Raw genomic sequence first — 24,010 nt, 5'->3', positions numbered from 1 at the left:
GTTGTCACATTGGCACATAGCCAGGTTACCTTGAAGTTTTCTCTCCCTTTTATTCTCTCTCCTTAGGCTGGGGGACCCTACCACACTGCTAAGTTCCTTCTAAGTCTTATGTCTAGCCAAGTCTTTCCTAACCTTAACAAGCTTTAGAACCTCCTTACCAGTGTGTATCCTAATGTCCAAGATTTTGGCTTCACTTCCCACCACTTCTAGAAGACAGGTCTTCTTCCCACCATTGGAGTCCACCAGGTGCCTCCATGTTCCTCAGTCTTGTTTGTTCTCTTTCTGAATTGTCCTTTCTCCATTTTCCTTCATACCAAGACTTCAGGTCTAACTAGTATCTTCCTTTTGAAGCCTTCCTTGACTCCCACCACTTGTCATATGTAGACGTAATTCCTTCCGTTCTGGAAATTCTTTATCATTTTGTTTACACAGCTAATTATTAGTTAACTTCTGTTGACTTTTATCATGTTCTTGATACTCTTGCAAGTGTTTTGTATGTATGGACTTACGTATACTTTATTAGCACTGTTATAACACATATTTCAAAGCTGAGAAACTCAGGCACAGAGTAGTTAAGAACACTTGCCTGAGATCAAAAAGCTCCTTAGAGGTGGAGTCAGGCTTTGACCCAGGCAATCTCGCTCCTGTGCCTGTATGATTATCCACTTAACTCCTTAGTGCCTCGCAGTATTGAACACTGGATGGGCTTTCATGTACCCCGGTGTTATCCTTGACATGAAAGAAAGACCCCAGCCCCACGTTGTACATGCATTAGTTTAGCAATAACAAGTGCAGTTAGGGGCAATTAGGATGTGAGCCCTTTAGGAGTATGCAAGTGATAGCTGTTTGTAAATGATTTTCATTGTTAAAGTGCTTTTGAAGGGTAATTATCCATAATACCGCATAATCAACTTTATATTACTTAGGGAGTGATTCTTCATTTTTGTGACTTGCTTTTTTGTCATTTACTGCTTTCACCTCTGGCCCATCATTCCTGCTTTTTGCTAATTCTTATGCTCATTAGCATGTCCAATGGTAGAAGAGAGAGGAGATGAATTCTAATCATTCATTTTGCTCCTCCTTGACGGCTGCTACAGTAGGGAAAGGTTAAACTATTGGACAACGTAATGCTTGGGGTTATAAGATGAAATTTTATGCACACATCCTTATTTTCCATTACCATCAATAACAATATTCATTTAAAATGTAAAAACCATGTTTTGAGTACTAGGTTTTGTGGATCACATTAACTGCTGTTTCAGGAGCCAGGAAAGATAAGCTTAATTTTATATTTTTGACTTTTTAAATAAAGGCCCAATCTGAGAAAGCTCAGGAGGTACTTTTTGACAATGTACTTCAGTTAACTTATCAGTGTACATAAATACATCCCTATAAAAATTCAGGCTTTAGAAAACTTTGTTCAGTTCTTATTTGCTGAGTATTTAAACTCCTTGCTTTGGTATTTATATCTTCTCCAATACTATTCCTGCATTAAACTTCAATTGAAGGTCCCCTTATCTTCCCCAAGAGCATCCTTCTGGCTACACCGAGGTAGTTCCTAACATTTGCATGTGCCACAGGCCCTCTGTCATGCCTGCTGTACTCTTTGTCTCTTGTCTCTTTTGTGAGCTCTGTCTTTGAATCCAAACCAAGCAGCAAGATCTCAAGGAAAGCATCTCTGGGAAACTGCCTTGTTCCTGTCTTGTCTCCCTACTATGGGCTCCTGCAATGCTTCTCACTTCTATTGCTGACACTCAGTTTTGATGCGTTATATTTTATCTCCTTTTCTGCCTATCCTGTCTTACTTACTGGTTTTATATAATAATGGTAATACAAACTGTGACTTATTGAGCACTTTCTCAAAGTCAGACACTGAACTCAAGTTTTGACAAACTATCTCACTGATTGCTTACAGCTTTAGGAGGTAGGCATTAGAAAGGAGGTAATAGCGGCTCAGAGAGGTTAAGACACTTGCCTTCAATTTCACTGCTTATGAGTGGTGGAGGCATTGCTTTTTGCCATGATTTCTTTTGAGGTCATGTCTCATGTATTTCTCTACCGGTTATTGTGAAGCATCAGTGAGATATGTCTCACAGCGCCAGAATGCACAAAGGGGACCTTAATCATCTGTGGATAATCATAGTATTTCTTAGGCTACAAATAAAAAGTATGTGAGTGAATAGGAATAAAAACACCAAGTTGATACTTCTTTATTTGCCAGATTTAAAATATCTTCCTAATTATATAGCACCCTAAACAGCAATTTATTGATGGAGAAATGATATGAGAATACCATAGTTTTTTAACTTATTAGTGACTACATAATGGTAAGCGGGAACAGCACATTTTCTTTCTTTCTTTCTTTTTTACGTTTATTTATTTATTTTGGGAGATACAGAGACAGCATGAGCAGAGGTGGGGCAGAGACGGAGACAAAGAGAATCCCAAGCAGGCTCTGCACTGCCAGCGTGGAGCCCGACGTGGGGCTTGATCTCATGAATCATGAGATCAACCTGGGCTAACACCCAGAGTCCAATGCTTAGTTGAGTGAGCCACCCAAGTGCCCTAGGAACAGCACATTTTCTAACATTAGGTGGTCACTTAGAACATCACCATATTACATAAAACCTAGTTTTGAAAATGTTAAGTCATCAAATTGATGTTATTGTTTTATTTTCCATTTTCTGACATCATCAGTACATTTTGTAATGGCCTTTTTTCCTTTCTCTTTCAGATTTTGAGAATGTTAAACTTGAAAGATATGTTATTTTCCAGTGTTCATGAATATCTCCAACACTTTACAGTGATTCATTTAATGGGGAGTACCTTGTAAAAGGTTGGTTGATTATTTAATAACCGTCTCTGAGTTTGACTATATATAGCTAAATTTAGATTTTTAAAATATAATTGTTATACTTTCTGATTTCTCAATCAATATTATTCTCTTTTTAAGATAAAGACAAACAACCATAGGAATAAAATATGGTTACCATGTGCACACTTGAATGTTGATTTGAAAGGTACATCCACTTTTAAGGTGTCTACTGAAATAACATTCTTCTTTCTCGTAACAGATGGTTTGACAAATTTCTTTTCTTTGATAGACAACCTAGACTATTTTCAGGGTATCTATTATATGTGTAATAAAAATTTATTCATGTCAGGGCGCCTGGGTGGCTCAGTCAGTTCAGTGTCCAACTCTTGATTTTGCCTTAGGTCATGATCTCACAGTTCATGGGTTTGAGCCCTGAGTCGGGCTCCAAGCTGATGGTGCAGAGCCCGCCTGGGGTTCTCTCTCTCCCTCTCTCTCTACCCCTCTCCTGCTCTCTCACTCTCTCAAAAATAAATAAACTTAAAAAAAAAAAAATCTATTCACATCTCTGTGGGTTGGTACAGCCAAAGCAGGAAGTAGTGCTCCGTGTCAGCAGTGCCTCTTCTGGTAACAAAGTTCCTGGGGAAAAACTGGTTGAACTTCAGGGGCAGGATTCTCTTTTCTCTTCTGGAATCTAGCAAGCCATTTTTATTATTACACTTTAAATCTTGTCAGGAAGTGAAATGTTTAGTTATCTTAACGTGGATTACAATATTTTTACTCTGGGAGGTTTTACGTGGTTATAATTAAACTTCAGTTCTCTCTACTGTGTGTATTTGGTTCAGGACATGTGCCTTTTGAGTGTTTGTTTGCTTAGAAAAAAATGTATCTTCCTTTTTTCAATAAACTATAAAAATACAAATAAACTCTTGGAGTACTTTTTTGAGGAATTGTTTTTAAATGTTCATTATCTTAAGTTCTATTTTATTTCAAGGAGTTAAATGAGATGTATTTTTGTTTGAGTTTAGGTTGTTCAGTGAGCTGAGGCCCATGCCATCTAGTTGTATGATGGTTTATATGCCTTTTCAGTGACATCTTCTTCCCCTCCTTCAGAGGACAACCCATCTGGAGGAAGGATTGTGGCAGTGAAAACAAGATTTTCCTTTTTCCTTCATCTTCTGCCTTCACTTGGCTGATTTGATCTGTATAAGCTTTTCGAAACCCTAGCCTCATAGCCCTTGACCTTCCCAATTCAAAAATCTTGGAGTTCTGTTTATTGTCTGTACTTGCCACTCAACATTTGCAATTTGCCATCATGCAGAGCTGCTCAACTTCAGAGATTTCATGTCTCTGTTCTTTTATTTCTACAATGGAAACTGTTAGTTCCCTTCCCTTGACCATCAGTTGTTTCACTGCCTTACTCCCAGTCCTGCAGCCATTTGTAGATCTCACCTGTCTCTCTATTCAACCCAGACTATTCTAGAGACCATATCATGTGCCCTCACTCTTGTAAACTTTTCATAGTCCTGCTTTGTCAATACCCAGCCCTGGCGACATACAAATACCTGATTTACTTGTACTGGCATTCCAGTCTCATTGTGCAGCACGGAGTCACATATCTTGATAAATTATCTGTAGCCCATGATTTCCAAATAGAGAGGAATATTGGAAAAGGAGTGGAGACTTGAAGGAATGAAGAAAGGTGAGTAGTTCAGCTTGATGGGCTTGGGCGGAGGGGAAATGAAGGAGAATGGAACTAGAGGGGCGAATTAGACCTTCATATCAGAGCATAAAGGAATCATGCTAAGGAGTTTACACTCATCCTAAGGGTGGTGAGAAGTTGAGAAAATTCTGAGTTGATGAATAATGTTCTTAGAACTACATTTTTAGAAATAAAATGTTGCCAGCCGTGTGGGAGGCTATTAGCATGTGAAGAACGATTTGAAGGATATCAGACTAGTTTGGAGGCTGTTGAGATGGTACAGTCATCAAGTATTAGGGCCTGGACTGGCCAGCTGGAATAGGGATGGAGAACTCTTTCTCCTTTATTGTATTCTGTGGACCAGTGTCCTGTGTCACGTTCATAACGCTCTGCAGCTCTGTAGGAGACCTTTGGAAAAAGCTCTGGGCTCTTTACCAAGATGACATGTCAATTCATCTTTCTCATGGGAGACAAATGAGTTTGCCAAACTATTTTTCCTAGTTAAAGCCTGGTGTGTATCTTTCCATGGGTAGAATTATTCTGTGTACTGTAACAAGGGGGTGTAGTGTGTAATGTTTTCAAAATTTCTCTGAGGAGCGTTTCTTTGTGTAGAAATGATGGCAGATTCCAATTTAATTTCTACCATAGATCAGAAATGATATTTCCTCTCAGTGCTCTAAATAAGGTGAGACCTGTGAACCTACCTGAAATGATTTAAGAAGGTTATAATTGAATTGTCACCCAGATCGTACAGTGTTTGCCAGAGAGGTAACAAAAACTTTTGGAAATAACTTTCTATTTTTAAGACAGTCACCAAACTTGACCACAGAGCCTGCCTAGGAGGTTGGTACACCTTTCTGTTGTCCTTATGACCCCCCCCCTGAGCTAAGTGAATTGATGGTCCTAGATAATGCTGATTGACAACTCACAACCTTGGGAGAAGGATGGAAAGAGCAAGAATCGATTTGGAATATCCCTTGGCATTGTCTTGGAAAGGAAATAAAGGTATAGTATAAATTCTTTGGGCTCGTATCTTCTCTATCTTTTGACACCCTGAAATTTCCAACTTACTGTAAAAAAATATTCTAAGATCTGGGCTGAAGAGCAGAGAGATTTTTAATTTTGTCGGAATACTGTCGTGTTTCTGATAGTCAAGTAGCTAGAACCTTTCAAATGGCAGCCTTGATAAAGAATAACAGTAGATTGAAATTATACTCTGACTACTGTGGCTCCAGTTCCTTGTTACATGACCTGACTGCTATGTTTTTCTGTTATCTTGAAAATTTTAGGAGGGGAAATAAGTAAGGTTTTGCATTCAGTTAGCCATTAGGGAGTGGAAATTCAACCCTTAATTTTTAACAAAGTTTATGAAGTAAGTATTTGCGAATTTAGCCTGATCTATTTAGAATGAAGTTGATATTTTATATTAACATGTATTCTTTATTGTAGTTCTCTTCTTCTAACTTGTGTTAAGGTGTGTGTATACTTGCTACATTCTCCCTAACCACCTGCTATGGTAGCTTTTGGATGGCTGGAGATGAATTTCCAAGTTTTGGATCACTGCCACTTCTACACAGTATTAACCTCCTCTGCTTCATTTAGTAGGGTCAAAACAGCTACGTGTGAGATCTATCTCAATAGTGCAACTGTTAGTCCAGGTGAAAAAACGTTTTTGTTAATATATCGAGTCCCTTGAACTTATTTCGATGTAGTCGTGTGAATACTGACAGGGCATCTTTTAAATTTCGTCTTATTTAATAGCACTTCCTTGAGTGCTTACATTTTCAACATCTTTGTGAGGGATTTGAAATACAAAGATAAAATGAAGTCCTGGTTGTCTAGTAGGGGCGACATTTAATTATGGATTGGAAGTCCATTTAATTTTTCTAAAAAGGAATCTTTGAAATCTTGCCTTGATTAGCTCTGTATTGCATGACATTCAGCACGTATTCTGTAGTGGAGTTTAGCATGATAGAAATAAAATAATTATTGCTGTGTGGATTGTGTGGAAAGTAAGGTAGCCTCTCTGAGTTGGGGAGGAGAAATGAGTTCTGATAGTTTTTGGTATTCCAGAGCTTTCATTCTTTCTCTCTCTCTCTCTCTCTCTCTCTCTCTCTCTCTCACCCACACACAAAAATTCTATACCCAAATGGCTTTATATATATATGCTTTTTGGCCAAAGCTATTTCCATTCTAGTGTTATCATTGGGGTGGGAAGGAATATGAAATGAATGTAAGTCCTTACTCCCAACAACAAATCCAATGTAGTGGATATGAAATCCCTGATGCTCTAAGTCAAGATCTGGAAAAAAAAGGAAGTATCTGTCAACCCTTTTCTGGATTTAAATTAATGAGACACTGGGAATCAGCATGGGTCAGTAGTTACATTGACCCCAAAAACACATACTATAGTCATTAGCTCTTTTGGGGTTTTGATGTTTTATATTTTTGTATTTCAGTAATTCTCTGTGGGTCTTTGGCATTGCTACATGTTTTACAAACTAAGGCACTGCCTGCCTCATCTTAGACTATCTGTTTAAGGGTGTTTTTATAGCAAACCCTCTAGGAAGAAAGGAAGGGAAATTTCTCACTAGAGAGCAAAGGGCAGATGGTTTCATCTCCACTGTGATGAAGATCATGTCTGCCTCTGGGGCAAAATTCAAGCAGACTGACTGCCCATTAGAAAAGATTTGGGCTTGCTAAGCTCGAGTTCCTTTCCTGTTGAGTACCGCCCCCTGCGTACAGGTGTTCCTTGGCCCGTTTTGCGGTGGCCCGTGGCAATTGAGGCTCAGAGACCTGCAGCAAAAGTGATGATGCTCTGGCTACAGCTAGGGCTCGACTAACAAAGTGTGCTTTTCTTTCTGGATTAGGAGTATAGTGTTGTGAAACTATGCCTATGACATTGTGGTACACTAACTTGGAAGCTTGCAAGTACGGTAGAAATCTGAGCTTTCACAGTTCTTGACGGATACAAGATGTTAAAGCTGATTTCCTATTATAGAAACAAATGACGCTGAAATGTGGATGATCTGTCATTATTAATCTGTGACATGATCCTAAATTGTTTCTTTTTTCCCAAAAGTCACATGACTTTTTTACTGTTATTGTTATAAATATGGCAGAAACAAGGACAGTGATTTGAAAGCTGCAGGTAGAAATACTCCCCCAGGGAATATTACAATAGGATCATTACATGTGGATTTTGTTTTTGTTTTTTTAGTTAACTCTTAAGCTCCTCATCTTCCACACAGAACTCTGCTTTATTATTTTCGCTCTTTCACAATGCTATTGCTTTTGAGATTCTTAACAGGCAAAGCCTAGGAACTTTACAGAAGCTAGGTAAGACCAAAAATATACAGAGTGCTTGCAGATCAAGCCTCATCCACAACTCTGTGGGGAATCAAGCAAACGGCAAGAGTGTAATGCAGTCCTTGTAATTTCAGTTCTCTTTTCTGTTTTATCTCTCTTGGGGCTGATGTATCCATCACCTATTTCAGTGGAGTACATACTGAGGTGAAGCTTTGCTTAGTATTTTATTGAACCTCATATGAGATTAAAAGGAAAAGTCTGTTCGTTATGTGTTGTGTGTGTGAGTCTGTGTGTGTGCAAATGTTTGAGTTTTCTATCAGCGCACATAGAAGCTTGGAATGATTTCCTCACATCTGTAATCAACATCTGTCTTCATAAAGAGAATTCTTGACAAACAAAAGGAAGGCAAATACAGTTCTTTTGCTCTTTGTTTTTTCCGCACTATCATTGAGTTTGGGCTGATCACTAACACATTTTTAAACAAGCCTGTGAAGCAGGTAGTGGGCTGAAGCAATTTTTTTTTGTGATATTTGGTTCTGTGCCAATATCAGTTTTACTTTAGCTCATTAACTTCTGGAGTGAAGAACCTCTGCCTTATTCATCTTTGAACCTCCACACTGGACTCCATCTGCCCTGGAACATAGGAGGTGCTCAGTAAATGTTTATTTGTTTGAATTGATGAAAAAATAATAATTGGACTCACAAATAGTAAATGGACACATTTTTAGTGGAACGAATGCCTGGAAGGAATTAAGAGAATGGTTTACTTCAGGCAGAATAATGCTTCTCATTTCAGACATCCAGAGGTGTTAAGGGGTATCTGGGTGGCTCAGGTTGAGTTTCCAGCTCTTGATTTTGCTCAGGTCATGATCTCATGGTCTTGGGATCAATCTTCATGTTGGGCTCTGCGCTGATGGCGCGGAGCCTGCTTGGGATTTTCTCTATCTCTCTCTGCCGCTTCCCTGCTCGTGCACATGTGCTATCTCAAAAATAAATAAACATAAAAAAATTTTTAAAAATTAAAATAAAAAATGAGCCTTTAGCAATCTTCTGCTATTTTTATAAACTTTTTGTCTCTTATTATAATTCAAATAAATAATTACAGCTAACATTTACTGAGAGTTTATCAAGTGTCAGGTATTGTTTTCAGCTGTCTCCATATTACCTCATTTAGTCGTCAAAATACTAATGAAAGCATTTTATTATCTGTTTTGTGCAAATGAGGAAATGGGAGGATAGATGACGTCCAGGAGTCACAGTTGTCAGGACAATACAGAGTCAGAGGAAGTTCCTAGGCTGATGTCTTAATACTGCCTCTTAGAGAAGGGTGGATATGCCCTTGCACATGCTGAACATGTTCCACGATCTGCAGCAACTGCCTAGAAGAGATTGAAAAGGAACTGAAAGGCGCACTATGTTGAAACTTACTGTTACAACAAAGAAAAATTTGGCTTCAAAAGCATTCTGGTTTCTTTATCCGTGGCAAGAATTTATTTTCCAGGCATACTGGCTGGAACCCATTAAACTTGGATATTGGTGCGAAGGGAAAACATACATTGTACTTGACCTAAGATTAAACTGTAGAAAGAGCATGCCACATAACAGGTATCCAGTAAATACTTTTTTGATAGACTGAAGATGGTATTAGAATTCTAAAATGCTATCTCATTTTTAGACTGATCTATAATTATACTTAGCAAACTTTCTCATACCCATCATCCCTTTGTAGGAATGTATATCCAGATCTTTGGTTATAATATAGTATTGATTCTGAAGTAAATTTTATGTGTCTTTTGTATGGTATTGTGGTCAATTATGGGCCAGCAAATGTTTTTCTGGTGATGTAATTTACTGACATTCAAGAGTAATTCTACATGTGTATAAATATTCAGGCTATAAAATAAATAGATCAAGATTCAGAAATCCAAAAGCTTGGTGGGAATTTTATAATGTAAGAAAATTAACTTCTTCAGAATGGAAGCTCTAAGTTATTGCAGTTTTAGTTTTCATCAAACAGATGGAGAGTTCAGAAATTTTTCAGAAGGAATAGTCTTTAAAAATTTTTTTTAATTTAATTTTTTTATTTTTTTAAATTTTATTTTAGAGAGAGAATCTTAAGCAGCATGGAGCCCAACATGGGGCTTGATTCCACGACCCTGGGATCATGACCTAAGCTGAAATCAAGAGTGCTACACTCAACTGACTAAGCCACCCAGGACCCCCTGATTTTTAAATTTTAAATAAAAATATAAAATTAATTGACATAAGCATATTTTGGATTATCCAGAGGACCACTTATAACCAAGTCCTGAGAAAGGATTTAACAGCTGACACTTGCTTTACCTGAGTTTCTCAACCCCCATGTTACTGACATTTGGATTAGATGGTTCTTACTTGTGGGGACATGACCTGTGCTTTTAGGATGTTTAGAAGAATCCTTGCATTCTACCTCCTAGGTGCCAGTACTCCCTCTTCCCAGCTGACCACCCAAAATGCCTCCAGATGTTGCCATATATCCCCTAGAGGACAAAATTGCCCCCATGGAGAGCCAATGTGCATTCGTGTCTAAGAATGAGTTTAAGCAAAGTGGCACTTAAAATGTGCGATACTATGGAAAGAGTAGAGGCGAAAATTAATACATAAATGATGCATTTCATACCAGGTAAAGGCCAAATGACATCACATGACAATTTAAGGCTTTACAATAGTTTTAATAGAAAAGTCTTAGAACACTTGAATGATAAGATATCAGAAAATACTGTAAGCATTCAGAACAAAGATGACAGATGTGTGCAGAGGCAGTTAAATATCGTATTTATGTTTAGTTGCAACATAATAGCATCATCTATCTCACTTAATTAATGTTAATTGAATTTTATTGATTTTTAAATTTTGTTTGTATACATTGGTAAATTTGTTTTGGTTGTAGACTTAATGTTCCAAGCATAAGCTCTAAGCATAAGGAGTTTATACTTAGTTTTGTGTTTATACATATTTAACAAACATAATAATAAAGAAGAATTTGTCAACACCAGAAATCCTCAAAGATTATTTTTTCCATTGAAAGGGATAACTACATTTCTAAAGCTTGAGAAACACTGGATTTGGGGTATCAGAGGCTGAGTGAAGAGAGGGGCAGTGGGCCAGTGGGAGGAGAAGGACATTGGTGAGAAAGATGGGGAAAACTCTAGGCTTAGATGCTGGACTCCTGCTGTATCATTTTAATTTGTGTCAAGTACATAAGACACAAAAATCAACTTCTATTTTTATAACTAGCTCACAAAATCACAGAGACTGTTGAGTTATTTTATATTTTTCCTTTTGACAAAATTTAAAAGTTTATAAACATATTTGTGCTTTGTATAAACCACCATATGGAAAGCACGCTTATTCAAATGAGCTCATTTCAATTTTGATCAAAACTGAAGGGACATAAGAATTAGGGGTGGAATTAAGTACCTTTTCAAGTGGTTTTGACAACTTACTGTGTCACATTGTACAAACAGTATGCAATCCCTGTGATTTTACAGCAGGTGGAATGACCTCGCAGGCTGTGGAACAGGCTCTCTTTAGCTGACACGCTCCCTTTCACATTATTGTTGTTACCTTACTCCTCTGCTGGATCCCTCTGCTCAAAGAATCCTTGAGACTCTCCTGCCTTATAAAGCAAAGGAGATGGAAAACCCTCCCCTTCTAGCCATGACTGCCTGCCTTTTTTTCCTTTTATTCCCTTCCCTTAAAGGGTGTTCTGGAGTGATCGTCAGTAAAGTAAAACCATGAAATTGATTATAACTGGTCATGGTTTCACTGTCTGAAGTGGAAGAGCCAGACCCTTCTGCTGAATCTATTTCTCTCCATTTCCAGAATGGGAAGATCCCTAGAATAATTGATTCATCCAGCTCCAGGACGGCTGGAGATTATATTCTGGACTGGTCTCCAGAATAAGTGGATATGGAAAAGTAATTAAGGATTGGAAAGCATTTCCTAGCTTGCTGGAAGGAAGGCACTTTTTTTCAATCTACGTACCATGGAGAGAGATGGTTGGACCTTCTCCCCTCATCTAACAATGGCCTAGACATCTACACTGCTATAGATAGCCAGGCCAGAGACTCTCAGTTTTAATATAGACTCTAATGAATCAACACTGGTTTTGAAGGCTAAAAAGAAAAAAGCTTTGGAAGAGAGAGAGGGCGCTTTCTGAGGAGAGAGTTTGAAGATATTTGCAGTGCACTGGGAACCTTGTTGTTCTCCATTTATGGGGAAGCAGGATTTTGATTGTATCATGTATCTCCGTGGAATTTGGGGCATTTGAAGATTTGTGGTGGTATTGCATTTCTAAAGGGACACAATAAAAATCCAAGAAGTAAATTAGAGAAAAAATTCACTGTATCATTAGGATGACCCTCTGCTAATTAGGATCATTCCTTTCTTCAAAAATTTTAGATGATTCAGGTTACGTTTAGAGAAATGAACATTCCTTTGTGCTTTCCTTTGTGCATTTTGGAAATGAACATTCCTTTGTGCTTAGTGTGACATAATTATCATGGTTTTAATTTTAAAAAGACAGTTTTGCAGGAAGTTTTATCTGTCACTGTATAAGTTCTAATTTGTAGCATTTACGCTTTGAGGTCCTGATATTTGAAAAGAGAAATCATTCAAATTGCTATGATTTTGGAATCAGACCTCTCACTTTTATAAATGAGCAGTATCATTTGATAGAAAAAGTAAGTGGCTTTTTTTTAATGCCAAACTCTGCAAGATGAGTGAAAATGTAGGCTTAGTTTCTGGCAGGCACAGTAGTCTTGTAAACTGCCAACACATGTGATGAGTGAAGCTTGTATCAGGCTTGTGAAAGACATAGGAAGAATCCCCAAAGAACTAGGAATAGAGACTTTAACCTTCTAAAAGTTCATAAGCTCACTGAAAACAATTGTTTGGACATCTTCCTGATTATCCCTGTAAAAGGAAACAAGGTTTGATTTCTTTCAAAAGGCCACTCTTGGGAGATGCACGAATGTGCTTTATTTATACACTGATATATTTTTCAGAACTCTAAATTGCTAAAAACAAATTTATCTGAAATTTTATGAAACAAATGATCTCTTGATTATTTATTGTTTCTTGAATTCATATACATATTAGCAGCAAATAGGCTGTCATGGTTATTTTAAAATTGCATTTTTAAATTCACTTACATTGAGTAAATCTGGTTCTATATGGAAAGGAAAGAAAAAAGTTAAATGTTGCTTCAATCACTCCTTTTAAAAGCATTCTTTATTTTGTATTTTGGAAACAAGGAATTCTAAACGGAATACTTTCAGGTATGTACATTACAAGGTACTCATTATTCTTCATCCTTGAGGAAGAATTCTTTCCTAAGAAGATAATGCTGATGACGCTGGAAACCGAAAGCTGGGATTTCGGGTATTAGAGAAGAAATGATACTTTTCAAGCCTTTGATCTGGAATAAAGAGCTATCTGAAGGAAGCAGAGAATGATCATCAACCACAGAGAATCTAGATTCCCCCTCCCCCATAGCTGGTTCTGGAGTATTTAAGCACATTTTCTTTTTCATTGCAACTGATATTCCTATGCATATTTTCCAAATACAAACTAAAGTTCCTTGTTGTTATATTACACCTATATCCCAGGAAGACCCAAGAAAAATGCAAATACATTCCACAGCTGGGTTGTGAAACATACACTTTGTTTTCCCTCTATTCCTCTTTATTTTTATTCCACTTTATTCCTATCACTTTCTCCTTATTTTGGAGAGATTTCTTCTCCATAAGTAATAAAGTTAATTTTGTGTGTAAAGGAGGGCATACAGTGCCTCCAATGCTAATGGAATTTAATTTCTAGCTGAAACATTTCTCATGAATACTTAAAACATTAAAGAGAGATATAAATAATTTCAGCCAGAGAGGGAGTTACATCTTTCATGAACTTGGCATTCATTCATTCAACAACTATGTTCTGTATGCCTGTGATGTGCAGGGCACAGTGCACAAATCCATGTATTAATTAGAAATCGTCCATGCCTTCCTGTAGGAGGAATAAATAATTCAAATTAGAATTATGTAAAAATACCATAAGCTTATTTCTAGAGCCAAGATTTCTCCCTGGAAGATAGGATAGCATTTGAGCTGGATCTATTATACAAAAAAATAAAAAATAAAATCTTACCATGTAAGAATGAAAGAAAGGACATCCCAAGAAAAGAGAAGAGTTCAAATGCAGGGGGGTAGTATTTTGGGAAACAGCAAGAAGTGTGTTAGATTACATATTTAAACGTTTTGTTTTCCAGCTCAAAGCACAACTTATCATGGACTTTCTCCACTCTTAGCAAACCATCTTTATCCTCTTCTAACCCAGCCCTGCCTTGTCATCCCAGATAGAAGAGCTGGTACAGCTTTGCCCTTGGGCCATTTCTGACTAGAGCAAAAGGCTTTATTGACTACTTTGGTCCCAGTAAACAGAGTTTGGAATCAGTCCTGTTAACCTAGATCTAGGGTAGCTATGCCAACATGACCCCTGATGATTAGGAGGGCCCACCTAATCTAGACACCATCTCTAGCCTCTTCTTTGATCCCTTGTGTTAAACTTCAGCCCATGGCATCACTAATATTCTGCCAGTCTTGTCCTCTGGCTAGGAGGCCTGTTTGCAGCATCTTTGTTTCTGCCTGGCCTACTATTTTGAAGAGGTTGATATTTCTGTAAGGGCAATAAAACTGCTCATATAAAAGTGTGGGTCCTCCTACTTGTTCTCTTCTCAATGTGCATTTTTTCCTGGAGTGAACTTCTTTGAAGAAGTTGAGACTTGACAGAACCAAGATTGACTTGGCTTCATCACTTTGATATGGTTCTTGGAACACTGGCATTGGCTATCAGCAGCCCTTCCCTCTACTTGGAGGCCAGTACTGGACTCAGCCAGCTCCTCAGTGAAACACTTAGACTAGTCAGATAAAAGTAATAGAAACTTATTTGAGCTAATTGTAAGAATGATACAGATATATTTATTGGAAGAATACAGCTGTATGTCACACACACACTAAAAGCTATAGAATCAAGTCATAGAAAAAGCAATTTTGAGGCTAGAGGCAGTGGAACTGCCTAGTGGATTGTTTGCTCACAGTTGGAAAGAATCGGCTCCATATCTTTTTTTACCCTTGCAACTCTGAGCTCAATTACTTAACAGAGTGAAATTCTTGAGAGTTATTGTGTGTGTGGAGTTGGTCTAGATTGGTCTGTGCCTTCTTCTCCCCTTTGGCCAGATTAAGTCAAGTCCCCTTAACTGACATCGTACCAAGACCACACTCAGTGGGAAGAAAATAAACCTCCAAACAAGATGGTAGTATTGCATACCAAAGAAGTTGGAAGGAATACTGGACAGGCAAAACCAAGACTGCCAACTGTGCTGGGCTCTCTGTTTGTCTCTGGTCGAAGTTATCATTTCCTCTTTGCTGGCCAATGCTGTTCGGGTCCATTATACATTGGGACCAACTGCTCCTAATTTATAGTAATATTGGAATCTCTCACATTACTTTCTATTTTATGAAGTCTCTTCTTGCAGGATTGCTTATTTAAAGTTTGGTCAGACTCAGGTTGGTTGGCTAACCATCATCAGAATCCAAAAGTCTGTAGCCAAGGGAGCATATTTTGTTTCTGTTAGACTTGAGAGGAATAACAAGATATAATATATTTATCTATATATAGAAAACTGCAATCAGGTTTTAAAAGTCTTAATATCTCAAACACAATACTAAGATTTCCTAAGCCTCTACATTTAGATTGGGTTAAAATTAATTACAATTAATTTTGGTAATGCTTACTGAAGCCTGAAAAATGAAGAAAGTAATTTTAATACAAGTTACATCTGTGACCATTATAGTGCAATATTTTTTGTAACCGTGAATTAATAAGATTTGATATTTCTTATTATTGACTTTAAAATTCAATACGTATTTTTAAAAAAATCTCTTTTAAGCAATGATATGTGACACTTTCAATGAAGAAGTCATTGTTAAAAAAGAGAACTGGCCTGGGGCTCGTGGGTGGCTCAGTCAGTTAGCATCTGATTTTGGCTCAAGTCGTGATCTCATGGTTCATGAGTTTGAGCTCCACGTCAGGCTCTGTGCTGACAGCTCAGAGTGTGGAACCTGCCTTTGATTCTGTGTCTCTTTCTCTCTCTGCCCCTCCCCTGCTCTTTCTCTCTCTCTCAAAAAAAAAAAAAAAAAAAAAAACATAAAAAAAAAAAAAAGAGAGAACTGCCCTAAAACAGTGCTCACTCTTCTCACCTTGATCAGCCATGAATTTATTTATTCTTTGATTTCACATGAACAAAAGACCGGTTAACATGTTAGGACAAGATGATATTTAAAGACATTTTCAGTTAAAATAGTCAAATGATTCTCTGACTCTTCAGTATATTGTTTGGCTATATTTTTGCCTTAATAAATATAGGCAACTCTGTCACTTAATTTCATTCAAATATGATGCTAATTAGGTCTAAGTGATTGATTTTCACATTATGTAAACTGGGTATTTTTTGTAGAGAACTTATTTCTCTGATCATTCTTCAATCATATATCTCCTTTCAACCAGTAATGTGTGCTTCCTGCCACAAGGGAGTATGAGCATCAAGTGGTGAGCAGCTCGGTATAACCCACACAACCATAACAACTCTAAGTTATTACATTTCCCCCCATAATGTTAGTCCTACAATATCATCTCAGCCATTGGACTGTGACACACAAGTGAGAAGGTAGACCTGTCAGATTTGTAAGAGCCTTACCAAAAAAATCATAATAGCAACAGAAGGCATTTTCAATTTCTTTCTTTTATGTTAACTATTATTTGCAACAATCACATGTTTTTTGACCGGACCCCTACTGTGCAATATATTTCAGAAATACTCCATGAGAACAAGAAAAGGTCTTCAAGTTTCTTGGGTTACCATTATAGGGAGGTAGGAGATAAAAGAGGCCCCCGATTTCAAAGAAGTTTTATCATGGGACTTCTTAGAAAGCAAGGGAGCATTGTTAATTTGGGCTCATCTCCATTGCTTTCAGTGAATAACTCTTAATATAAATGCACTGGGTCAATCTGGATTCAGGTGAAAGTGATACTGTACTATGCGGTATATTTCTGTCAAATCTTTGCTGCCAATGAATCAGCTCAGAATAGAATGCACTATTGGTTTTAATAAAGTTACTAAGTGCATAGTGTGAGTATATAAAAGTTTAGTTTTTGAAAAATACTAATGTAACCAAGAAACAAAAAGATAATATTTGAAATTGTTGAAAGATATATATTAGGAAGTACCTCAACATATGGCTTACTGAAAAACATGACTCTTGCCATGAGGCAGAGAATGGAGATGTGTTATTACAGAAAGGAAGAAATCTAAGATAGGGAAGAAGCATTATAGATTCATGAAAAGTCCTTATGAAACCTACAGATCCATACCAAATGCCTATTATAGCTGAATATTCTGTTAATATGCTCAGATAATGAGTTTTAAACAGTAGGGATGGTTACATAATAACATATATCATGGATTTTTCAATTAACTGCTCCTAGAGGATTATATTAGGACCTGAGGGTAGGTGTCACATAAGGATGATTTTGAATCAGTTACCACTCACCTCACCCACTTGTTATTTTGAGAGCTTCAAAGTCGTTAGTTGGATCAATTCATAAGGCACAGCAGGAGTTCACGTTTTTAAAAGAGTTAGAGTGAGGGGCTAAATGTCCTGGCAGCCAAACTAACTTTGGAGTTCCCCATATGACTCCTTATGCAACCCTTCCTCATGACACATTCAGCCTCTACAACTAAACACTTCAAAATAAACATTGCCCTTAAACATTACCCATCTGAACAAGTGATATTCAAGGTTCAGAGGGCAACTGCAGGCCATGCTACCAACTCTGCGCCAATCAGTTGACAGTCACCTGATATCAGCAGTCATGGAAGCTGAAGTTCTATAAAATGAATGATAAATGCAAGGATACAAAAAAAGAATACAAAAAAAGTTAAACTCTTTAATATGCTTCCCAAAGATTTCTCATTCAAGATACTGCATAGGAAAACTCTAGCAAAAACCATAGACAGTTTGGAAATGTTTTGCTAACACTAAAGACAGAAAAAAAAACCCACGTATTTTGTAAAAGAATTTGGCACTATATTTCTGTACATTACTTTCAATTTTTTTGACTGTGAGGAATATGAGTCCAGTGTGATTGATGAGAAAAATGTAGAATGAAATATAATCCAAATGAGCTCATATATTATACATGTAATAAATCCTCTACTCTGAAAATGAAAGAAGAGGTTTTTACATTTATGAACATTAAAAAAATCAGGATTCCTCCCTTCAAGGTAAATCCTAAATTCATATTTAAAGGCTATTAATTTGAATAAATTTGAGGGTTTGAGTTACCTTGGAGTGTCTTGATTTGCCCTCAACACATAGATGTTTAATAAAATCAAGTATAAGATAGCCTAGTATAATCATTACAAATTTTGATGGATAAGGAAGAATTCAGGAAAGTGTTGAAAATTGAGCTGACCCTTACAGAATTCAGGAACTGAATTAGAAAAGAAAAAAACGGTGATGGGGGAGTATGTTGACATATTTTCTGAGAACTTTTTTGTTCACAGAGCTTTTGTTTTAGTTAACTGGGTTTTGACCTCAGTCTATCTATAGTCACATGGGTGGCTGAAAATAATGTACTATCAAATTTCCCAAACAGCCAGTTGGAATTCTTTTTATTCAAGTATAATTAACATACAGTGTTATATTAATTTCAGATATAAACATATTGATTCAACAATTCTATACAATACTCAGTGCTCATGAAGATGAGTGTACTCTTAATCTCCTTTATCTGTTTCACCCATGTCCCTGCCCACCTCCCCTATAGCAACAAGTTCGTTCTCTATATTTAAAAGTTTATTTTTGTTTTCCCTTTTTTCCTTTGTTCCTTTGTTTTATTTTTTATTTATTTTTAATTTCTATTTTAATTACAGTTAATTAGCATACAGTGTTATATTAGTTTCAGGTGTGCATTGTAGTGATTCAATACTTGCATGCAACACCAGATGCTCATCATGACAAATGTAGTCCTTAATCCCCATCATCTGTTTAACCCTTTCCCCTTACCCACCTCCCCTCTGGTAACCATCAGTTTGTTCTCTATAGTTAAGGGTCTGGTTCTTGGTTTCTCTCTCTCTCTCTTTTTTAAAGTTTATTTTATTTATTTTGAAAGAGAGAGCGAGAGAAGAGAGCAAGTGGGGGAGGGGCAGAGAGGAAAGGAGAGAGAGAATCCCAAGCAGGCTCCGTGTGCTGTCAGCATAGAGCCCAACACTGGGGTCAGTCTCACTGGCCATGAGACCGTGACCTGAGCCAAAACCAAGAGTTGTATGCTTAACCAACTGAGCCACTCAGGTGCCCCATCTCTCTTTTTTCCCTGGGGTTATTTGTTTTGTTTCTTAAGTTTCACATATGAGTGAAATAATAAGGTCTTTGTCTTTCTCTGACTCTTTTCTTAGCATTATACTCTCTAGCTCCATTCATGTTTTTGCAAATGGCAAGAGCTCATTATTTTTTAAGGCTGAAAATAGTATTCCATTGTATACATATACCACTTCTTTACCCATTCATCTATGGAGGGACACTTGGGTTGCTTCCATATCTTGGCTATTAGAGATACTGTTTCTATAAACACAGGGGTGTATACATCTTTTTGAATTAATATTTTCATTTTCTTTGGTTAAATAACCAGTGGTGGAATTACTGGATCATATGGTAATTCTATTTTTAGTTTCTTGAGAAACCTCTATACTGTTTTTCACAGTGGCTGCACCATGTTGCGTTCCCACCAACAGTGAATGGTGGTGCCTTTTTATCCAAATTCTCACCAACATTTGTTGTTTCTTATGTTTTTAGCCATTCTGAAAGACATATGGTAACATCTCATTGTGGTTGATTTGTATTATCCCGATGATGAGTGATGTTGAGCATCTTTCAAGTGTATGCTGGCCATTTGTATGTCTTCTTTGGAAAAATATCTAATTCATGTGCTTTACTCATTTCTTAATTGGATTATTTATGGGTTTGGTGTTGAGTTGTACAAGTTCTTCATATATTTTGGATATGAACCACTTACCAGATGTATCACTTGCAAAAATCTTTTCCATTCAGTAGGTGGTCTTTTTCTTTTGCTGATGGTTTCCTTCACTGTTCAGAAGCCTTTTATTTTGATGCCATCCCAATGGTTTAATTTTACTTTTGTTTAACTTCCCAAAAGGGACATACCTAGAAAAATGTTTGTACTGCTGATGTCAAAGAGATTATTGCCTGTGTTTTTCTTCTAGGAACGTTATGGTTTCAGATCTCATATTTAGGTATTTAATCCATTTTGAGTTTATTTTTGTGTATGGTGTAAAAAAGTGGTCCAGTTTTTATATTTTCGGGTGTTTTTTTTTTTTTTTTGGTTTGTTTTTGTTTTTGCATGTTGCTGTCCAGTTTTCCCAACACCGATTGTGACTGTCTTTTTCTCATTGGATATTATTTCCTGCTTTGTTGAAGATTAATTGACTATATAATTGTTTATTTCTGGGGTCTCTATCCTGTTTTTTTTTAACTTTTCTTTAAAAATTTTACTTATTTTTGAGACAGAGACAGAGCATGAACGGGGGCGGGGCAGAGAGAGAGGGAGACACAGAATGGGAAGCAGGCTCCAGGCTCTGAGCCATCAGCCCAGAGCCCGATGTGGGGCTCGAACTCATGGACCGCGAGATCATGACCTGAGCTGAAGTCGGACGCTTAACCGACTGAGCCACCTAGGCGCTCCAAGGTCTCTATTCTGTTATATTGATCTATGTGTTTCTTTTAGTGCTCTTGTCAGTATCATGCTGTTTTGATGACTACAGCTTTGTTGTATATCTTGAAATCTGGGATTGTGATACCTCCAGCTTTGTTCTTCTTTCTCAAAATTACTTTCGCTATTTGGGGTCTTATGTGTTTCCATACAAATTTTAAAATTATTAGTTCTACTTCTGTGAAAAATGCAGTTGGTATTTTGATAGGGATTGCATTAAATCTATGGATTGCTTTGGGTAGTATAGACATTTTAACAATATCTGTTCTCCCAATCCATGGGCATAGAATATCTCTCCATTTGTTTGTGTCATCTTCAGTTTCTTTCATCAGTGTTTTATAGTTTTCAGAGCATAGGTCTTTCACCCCATTGATTAAATATATTCCTAGGTATTTTATTCTTTTTGTTACAATTGTAAATGGGACTTTTTTTTTTAATTGCTCTTTCTGCTACTTCATTCTTAGTGTATAAAAATGCAACAGATTTCTGTATATAAATTTTGTATCCTGTAACTTTACTGAATTAATTTGCCAATTTTAATAGTTTTTGGGTGGAGTCTTTAGGGTCTTTGTATCTGTGTTCATCAGAAATATTGGTCTATAGTTCTCCTTTTTTTGTATCTGGTTTTGATATCAGGGTCATTCTGGTGTCATAGAATAAATTTGGAAGTTTTCCTTCCTCTTCTATTTTTTGGAGCAGTGTGAAAACAATATTTATTAACTCTTCTTTAAATGTTTGGTAGAATTCAACTGTGAAGCCATCTGGTCTAGGACTTCTGTCTGTTGGCAGTTTTTTGATTAATCACTCAATTTCATTAGTCTATTTCAATTTTATATTTCTTCCTGATTCATTTTTGCAAGGTTATGTATTTCTAGGAATTTATCCATTTTTCCTAGGTTGTCCAATTTGTTGACATATAATTTTTATAATATTCTCTTATAACCTTTTGTATTTCTGTGGTGGTGATTATTATTTCTCCTCTTTTCTTTTTTTTTTTTTTAAGTTTATTTATTTATTTTGAGAGAGAGCGTGCATGCTGGAGTGGAGGAGGGGCAGAGAGAGAGAGAATCCCAAGGAGTCTCTATACTGTCAGTACAGAGCCCAATGTGGGACTCAAATCTCATAAACCGTGAGATCATTATCTAAGCCAAAATCAAGAGTCAGATGCTTAACTCACTGAGCCACCCAGGCGCCCCATCTCTTTCATTTCCGATTTTGTTTGAGTACTTTTTTTTTAACTTTTATGAATCTGGCTAAAAGTTTATCAATTTTGTTGGTCTACTCAAGAAAGCTGCCCTTGGTTTTATTGATATCTATTGGGCTTTTTTTTTTTTCATTGTTTGTTTGTTTCTATTTAATTTGTTTCTATTTTAATCTTTATTATTTTCTTCCTTCTACTGGTTTTGGGCTTTGTTTATTCTTTTTCTAGTTCCTTTTGGCATAAGTTTAAGCTGTTTGAGATTTTTCCTGCTTTTTAAAAATGTTTTATTTATTTTTGAGAGAGAGAGAGTGAGAGCATGGGAGGGGCAGAGATTGAAGGGGACAGAGAATCCCAAGTGGGTTCTGTGCTCAAACAGCAGTGAGCCCGCTGGATAAAGGGCTCAAACTCACAAAGTCAGACATTTCAACCAATTGAGCCAACAAGGTGCCCCTTTCCTGCTTCTTAAAGTAGGCCTGTATTACTATAATCTTCCATCTTTTTTTATAGCTTATTTTTGAGAGAGAGAGAGAGAGAGAGAGAGAGAGAGAGAGAGAGAACAAGCAGGGGAGGGGCAGAGAGAGAAGGAGACACAGAATCCAAAGCAGGCTCTAGGCTCTGAGCTGTGAGCTGTGAGCTGTGAGCTCAGAGCCCGATGTGGGGCTTGAACTCACGAACCATGAGATCATGATCTGAGCTTAAGTCGGATGCTTAACTGCCTGAGCCATCCAGGTGCCCCTATAATCTTCCCTCTTAGAACAGTTTTTGCTGCATCCAAATATTTTGGATCATGTGTTTTCCTTTTCATTTGTCTCATGTATTTTATTATTTATTTGATTTCTTGGTTGGCCCATTTATTATTTAGTGGCATGTTATTTAACCTCCTTGTCTTTGCATTGTTTCCAGACTTTTTTCTTGTGTTTGATTTTTAGTTTCCATACCATTATGGTCAGAAAAGATGCATGATATGATTACAACCTTTTTGGATTTGTTGGACTTGTTTTGTGGCCTAACATGTGGTCTATTCTGGAGAGTGTTCCATGTGCACTTGAAAATAGTATATATTCTGTTGTTTTTGGATGGAATGTTCTGAGTATGTCTGTTAGGTCTATCTGGTCCAATGTGTCATTCAAACCCACTATTTCCTTATTGATTTTATGTGTGGATGAAATATCCATTGATCTAGTGGGATGTTAATGTTCCCTACCATTATTGTTTTGCTATCAATTTCTTCCTTGGTAATGTCTATTAATACTTCTTTTATGTATTTGGATGTTTTCATGTTCGGTGCATATTTACAATTATTATAACTTCTTGTTGAATTGTCACTTTTATGATTTTGTAGTATCCTTTGTGTCTTGTTACAGTGTTTGTTCAAAGTTTGTTTCGTCCAATGTAAGTATTGGTACCTAGCTTTCTTTTTGCTTTCATTTGCATAATAAATGTTTTCCATCCCTTCACTTTTAATCAACATGTTTCTGTATCTTTATTTTTTGCATATATATTAGAGGTTTTTGATTTATGGTTACCATGACGTTTATATGTAACATCCTATGCATATAGCAGCCTACTTCAGGATGATGATCGCTTAAGTCTGAACCCATTCTAAAAGCACTAAATTTTTACTCCCCCTCCCACCATACTTTATGTATATGATGTCATACCTTACATCCTTGTATTTTGTAAATCCCTTAACTGATTTTTATAGATACAATTGATTTTACTGCTTTTGTGCTTTAATCTCTGTACTGGTTTTATACGCGAGTAATCAACACATTTATTATGTTTGTATGTATCTGTGAAATTTTTTTTTCTTTTCTAATTTTCTTACTTCTGATTATAGGCTTTTGTTTCCATTCAGAGAATTCCCTTTAATGTTTCTTGTAAGGCTGGTCTGATGGTAATGAATTCCTTTAACTTTTGGTTGTCTGGAAAATTCTTTCTCTCTCCTATCTCCTATTCTGAATGATAACCTTGCTGGATAGAGTAGTCTTGATTGCAAGACTGGATGTTTGTTTGTTTGTTTTCCTAATTAGGGAAGTTTTCAGCTGTCATTTCTTCAGATAAATTCTCTGTCCTTTTTCTCTTTCTTCTCCTTCTTGGA

The 24,010-nt window shown here is 36.8% G+C and overlaps 1 long non-coding RNA gene across 1 annotated transcript; it reads left to right on the top strand.

Moving 5' to 3' along the window:
- The first annotated feature begins 18 nt into the window (after window positions 1-18).
- On the top strand, window positions 19-23,764 carry LOC115502750. The gene is made up of 3 exons (XR_003965187.1): window positions 19-92; window positions 18,778-18,786; window positions 23,750-23,764. It is a non-coding gene; the product is annotated as an uncharacterized LOC115502750 (long non-coding RNA).
- Window positions 23,765-24,010: the final 246 nt, after the last annotated feature.

The sequence above is a fragment of the Lynx canadensis genome, chromosome A1, assembly GCF_007474595.2.
Source record: "Lynx canadensis isolate LIC74 chromosome A1, mLynCan4.pri.v2, whole genome shotgun sequence".
Taxonomy (NCBI): Eukaryota; Metazoa; Chordata; class Mammalia; order Carnivora; family Felidae; genus Lynx; species Lynx canadensis.
The sequence above is the reverse complement of the archived record's forward strand: the minus strand, read 5'-3'. Positions and strand labels throughout refer to the sequence as shown.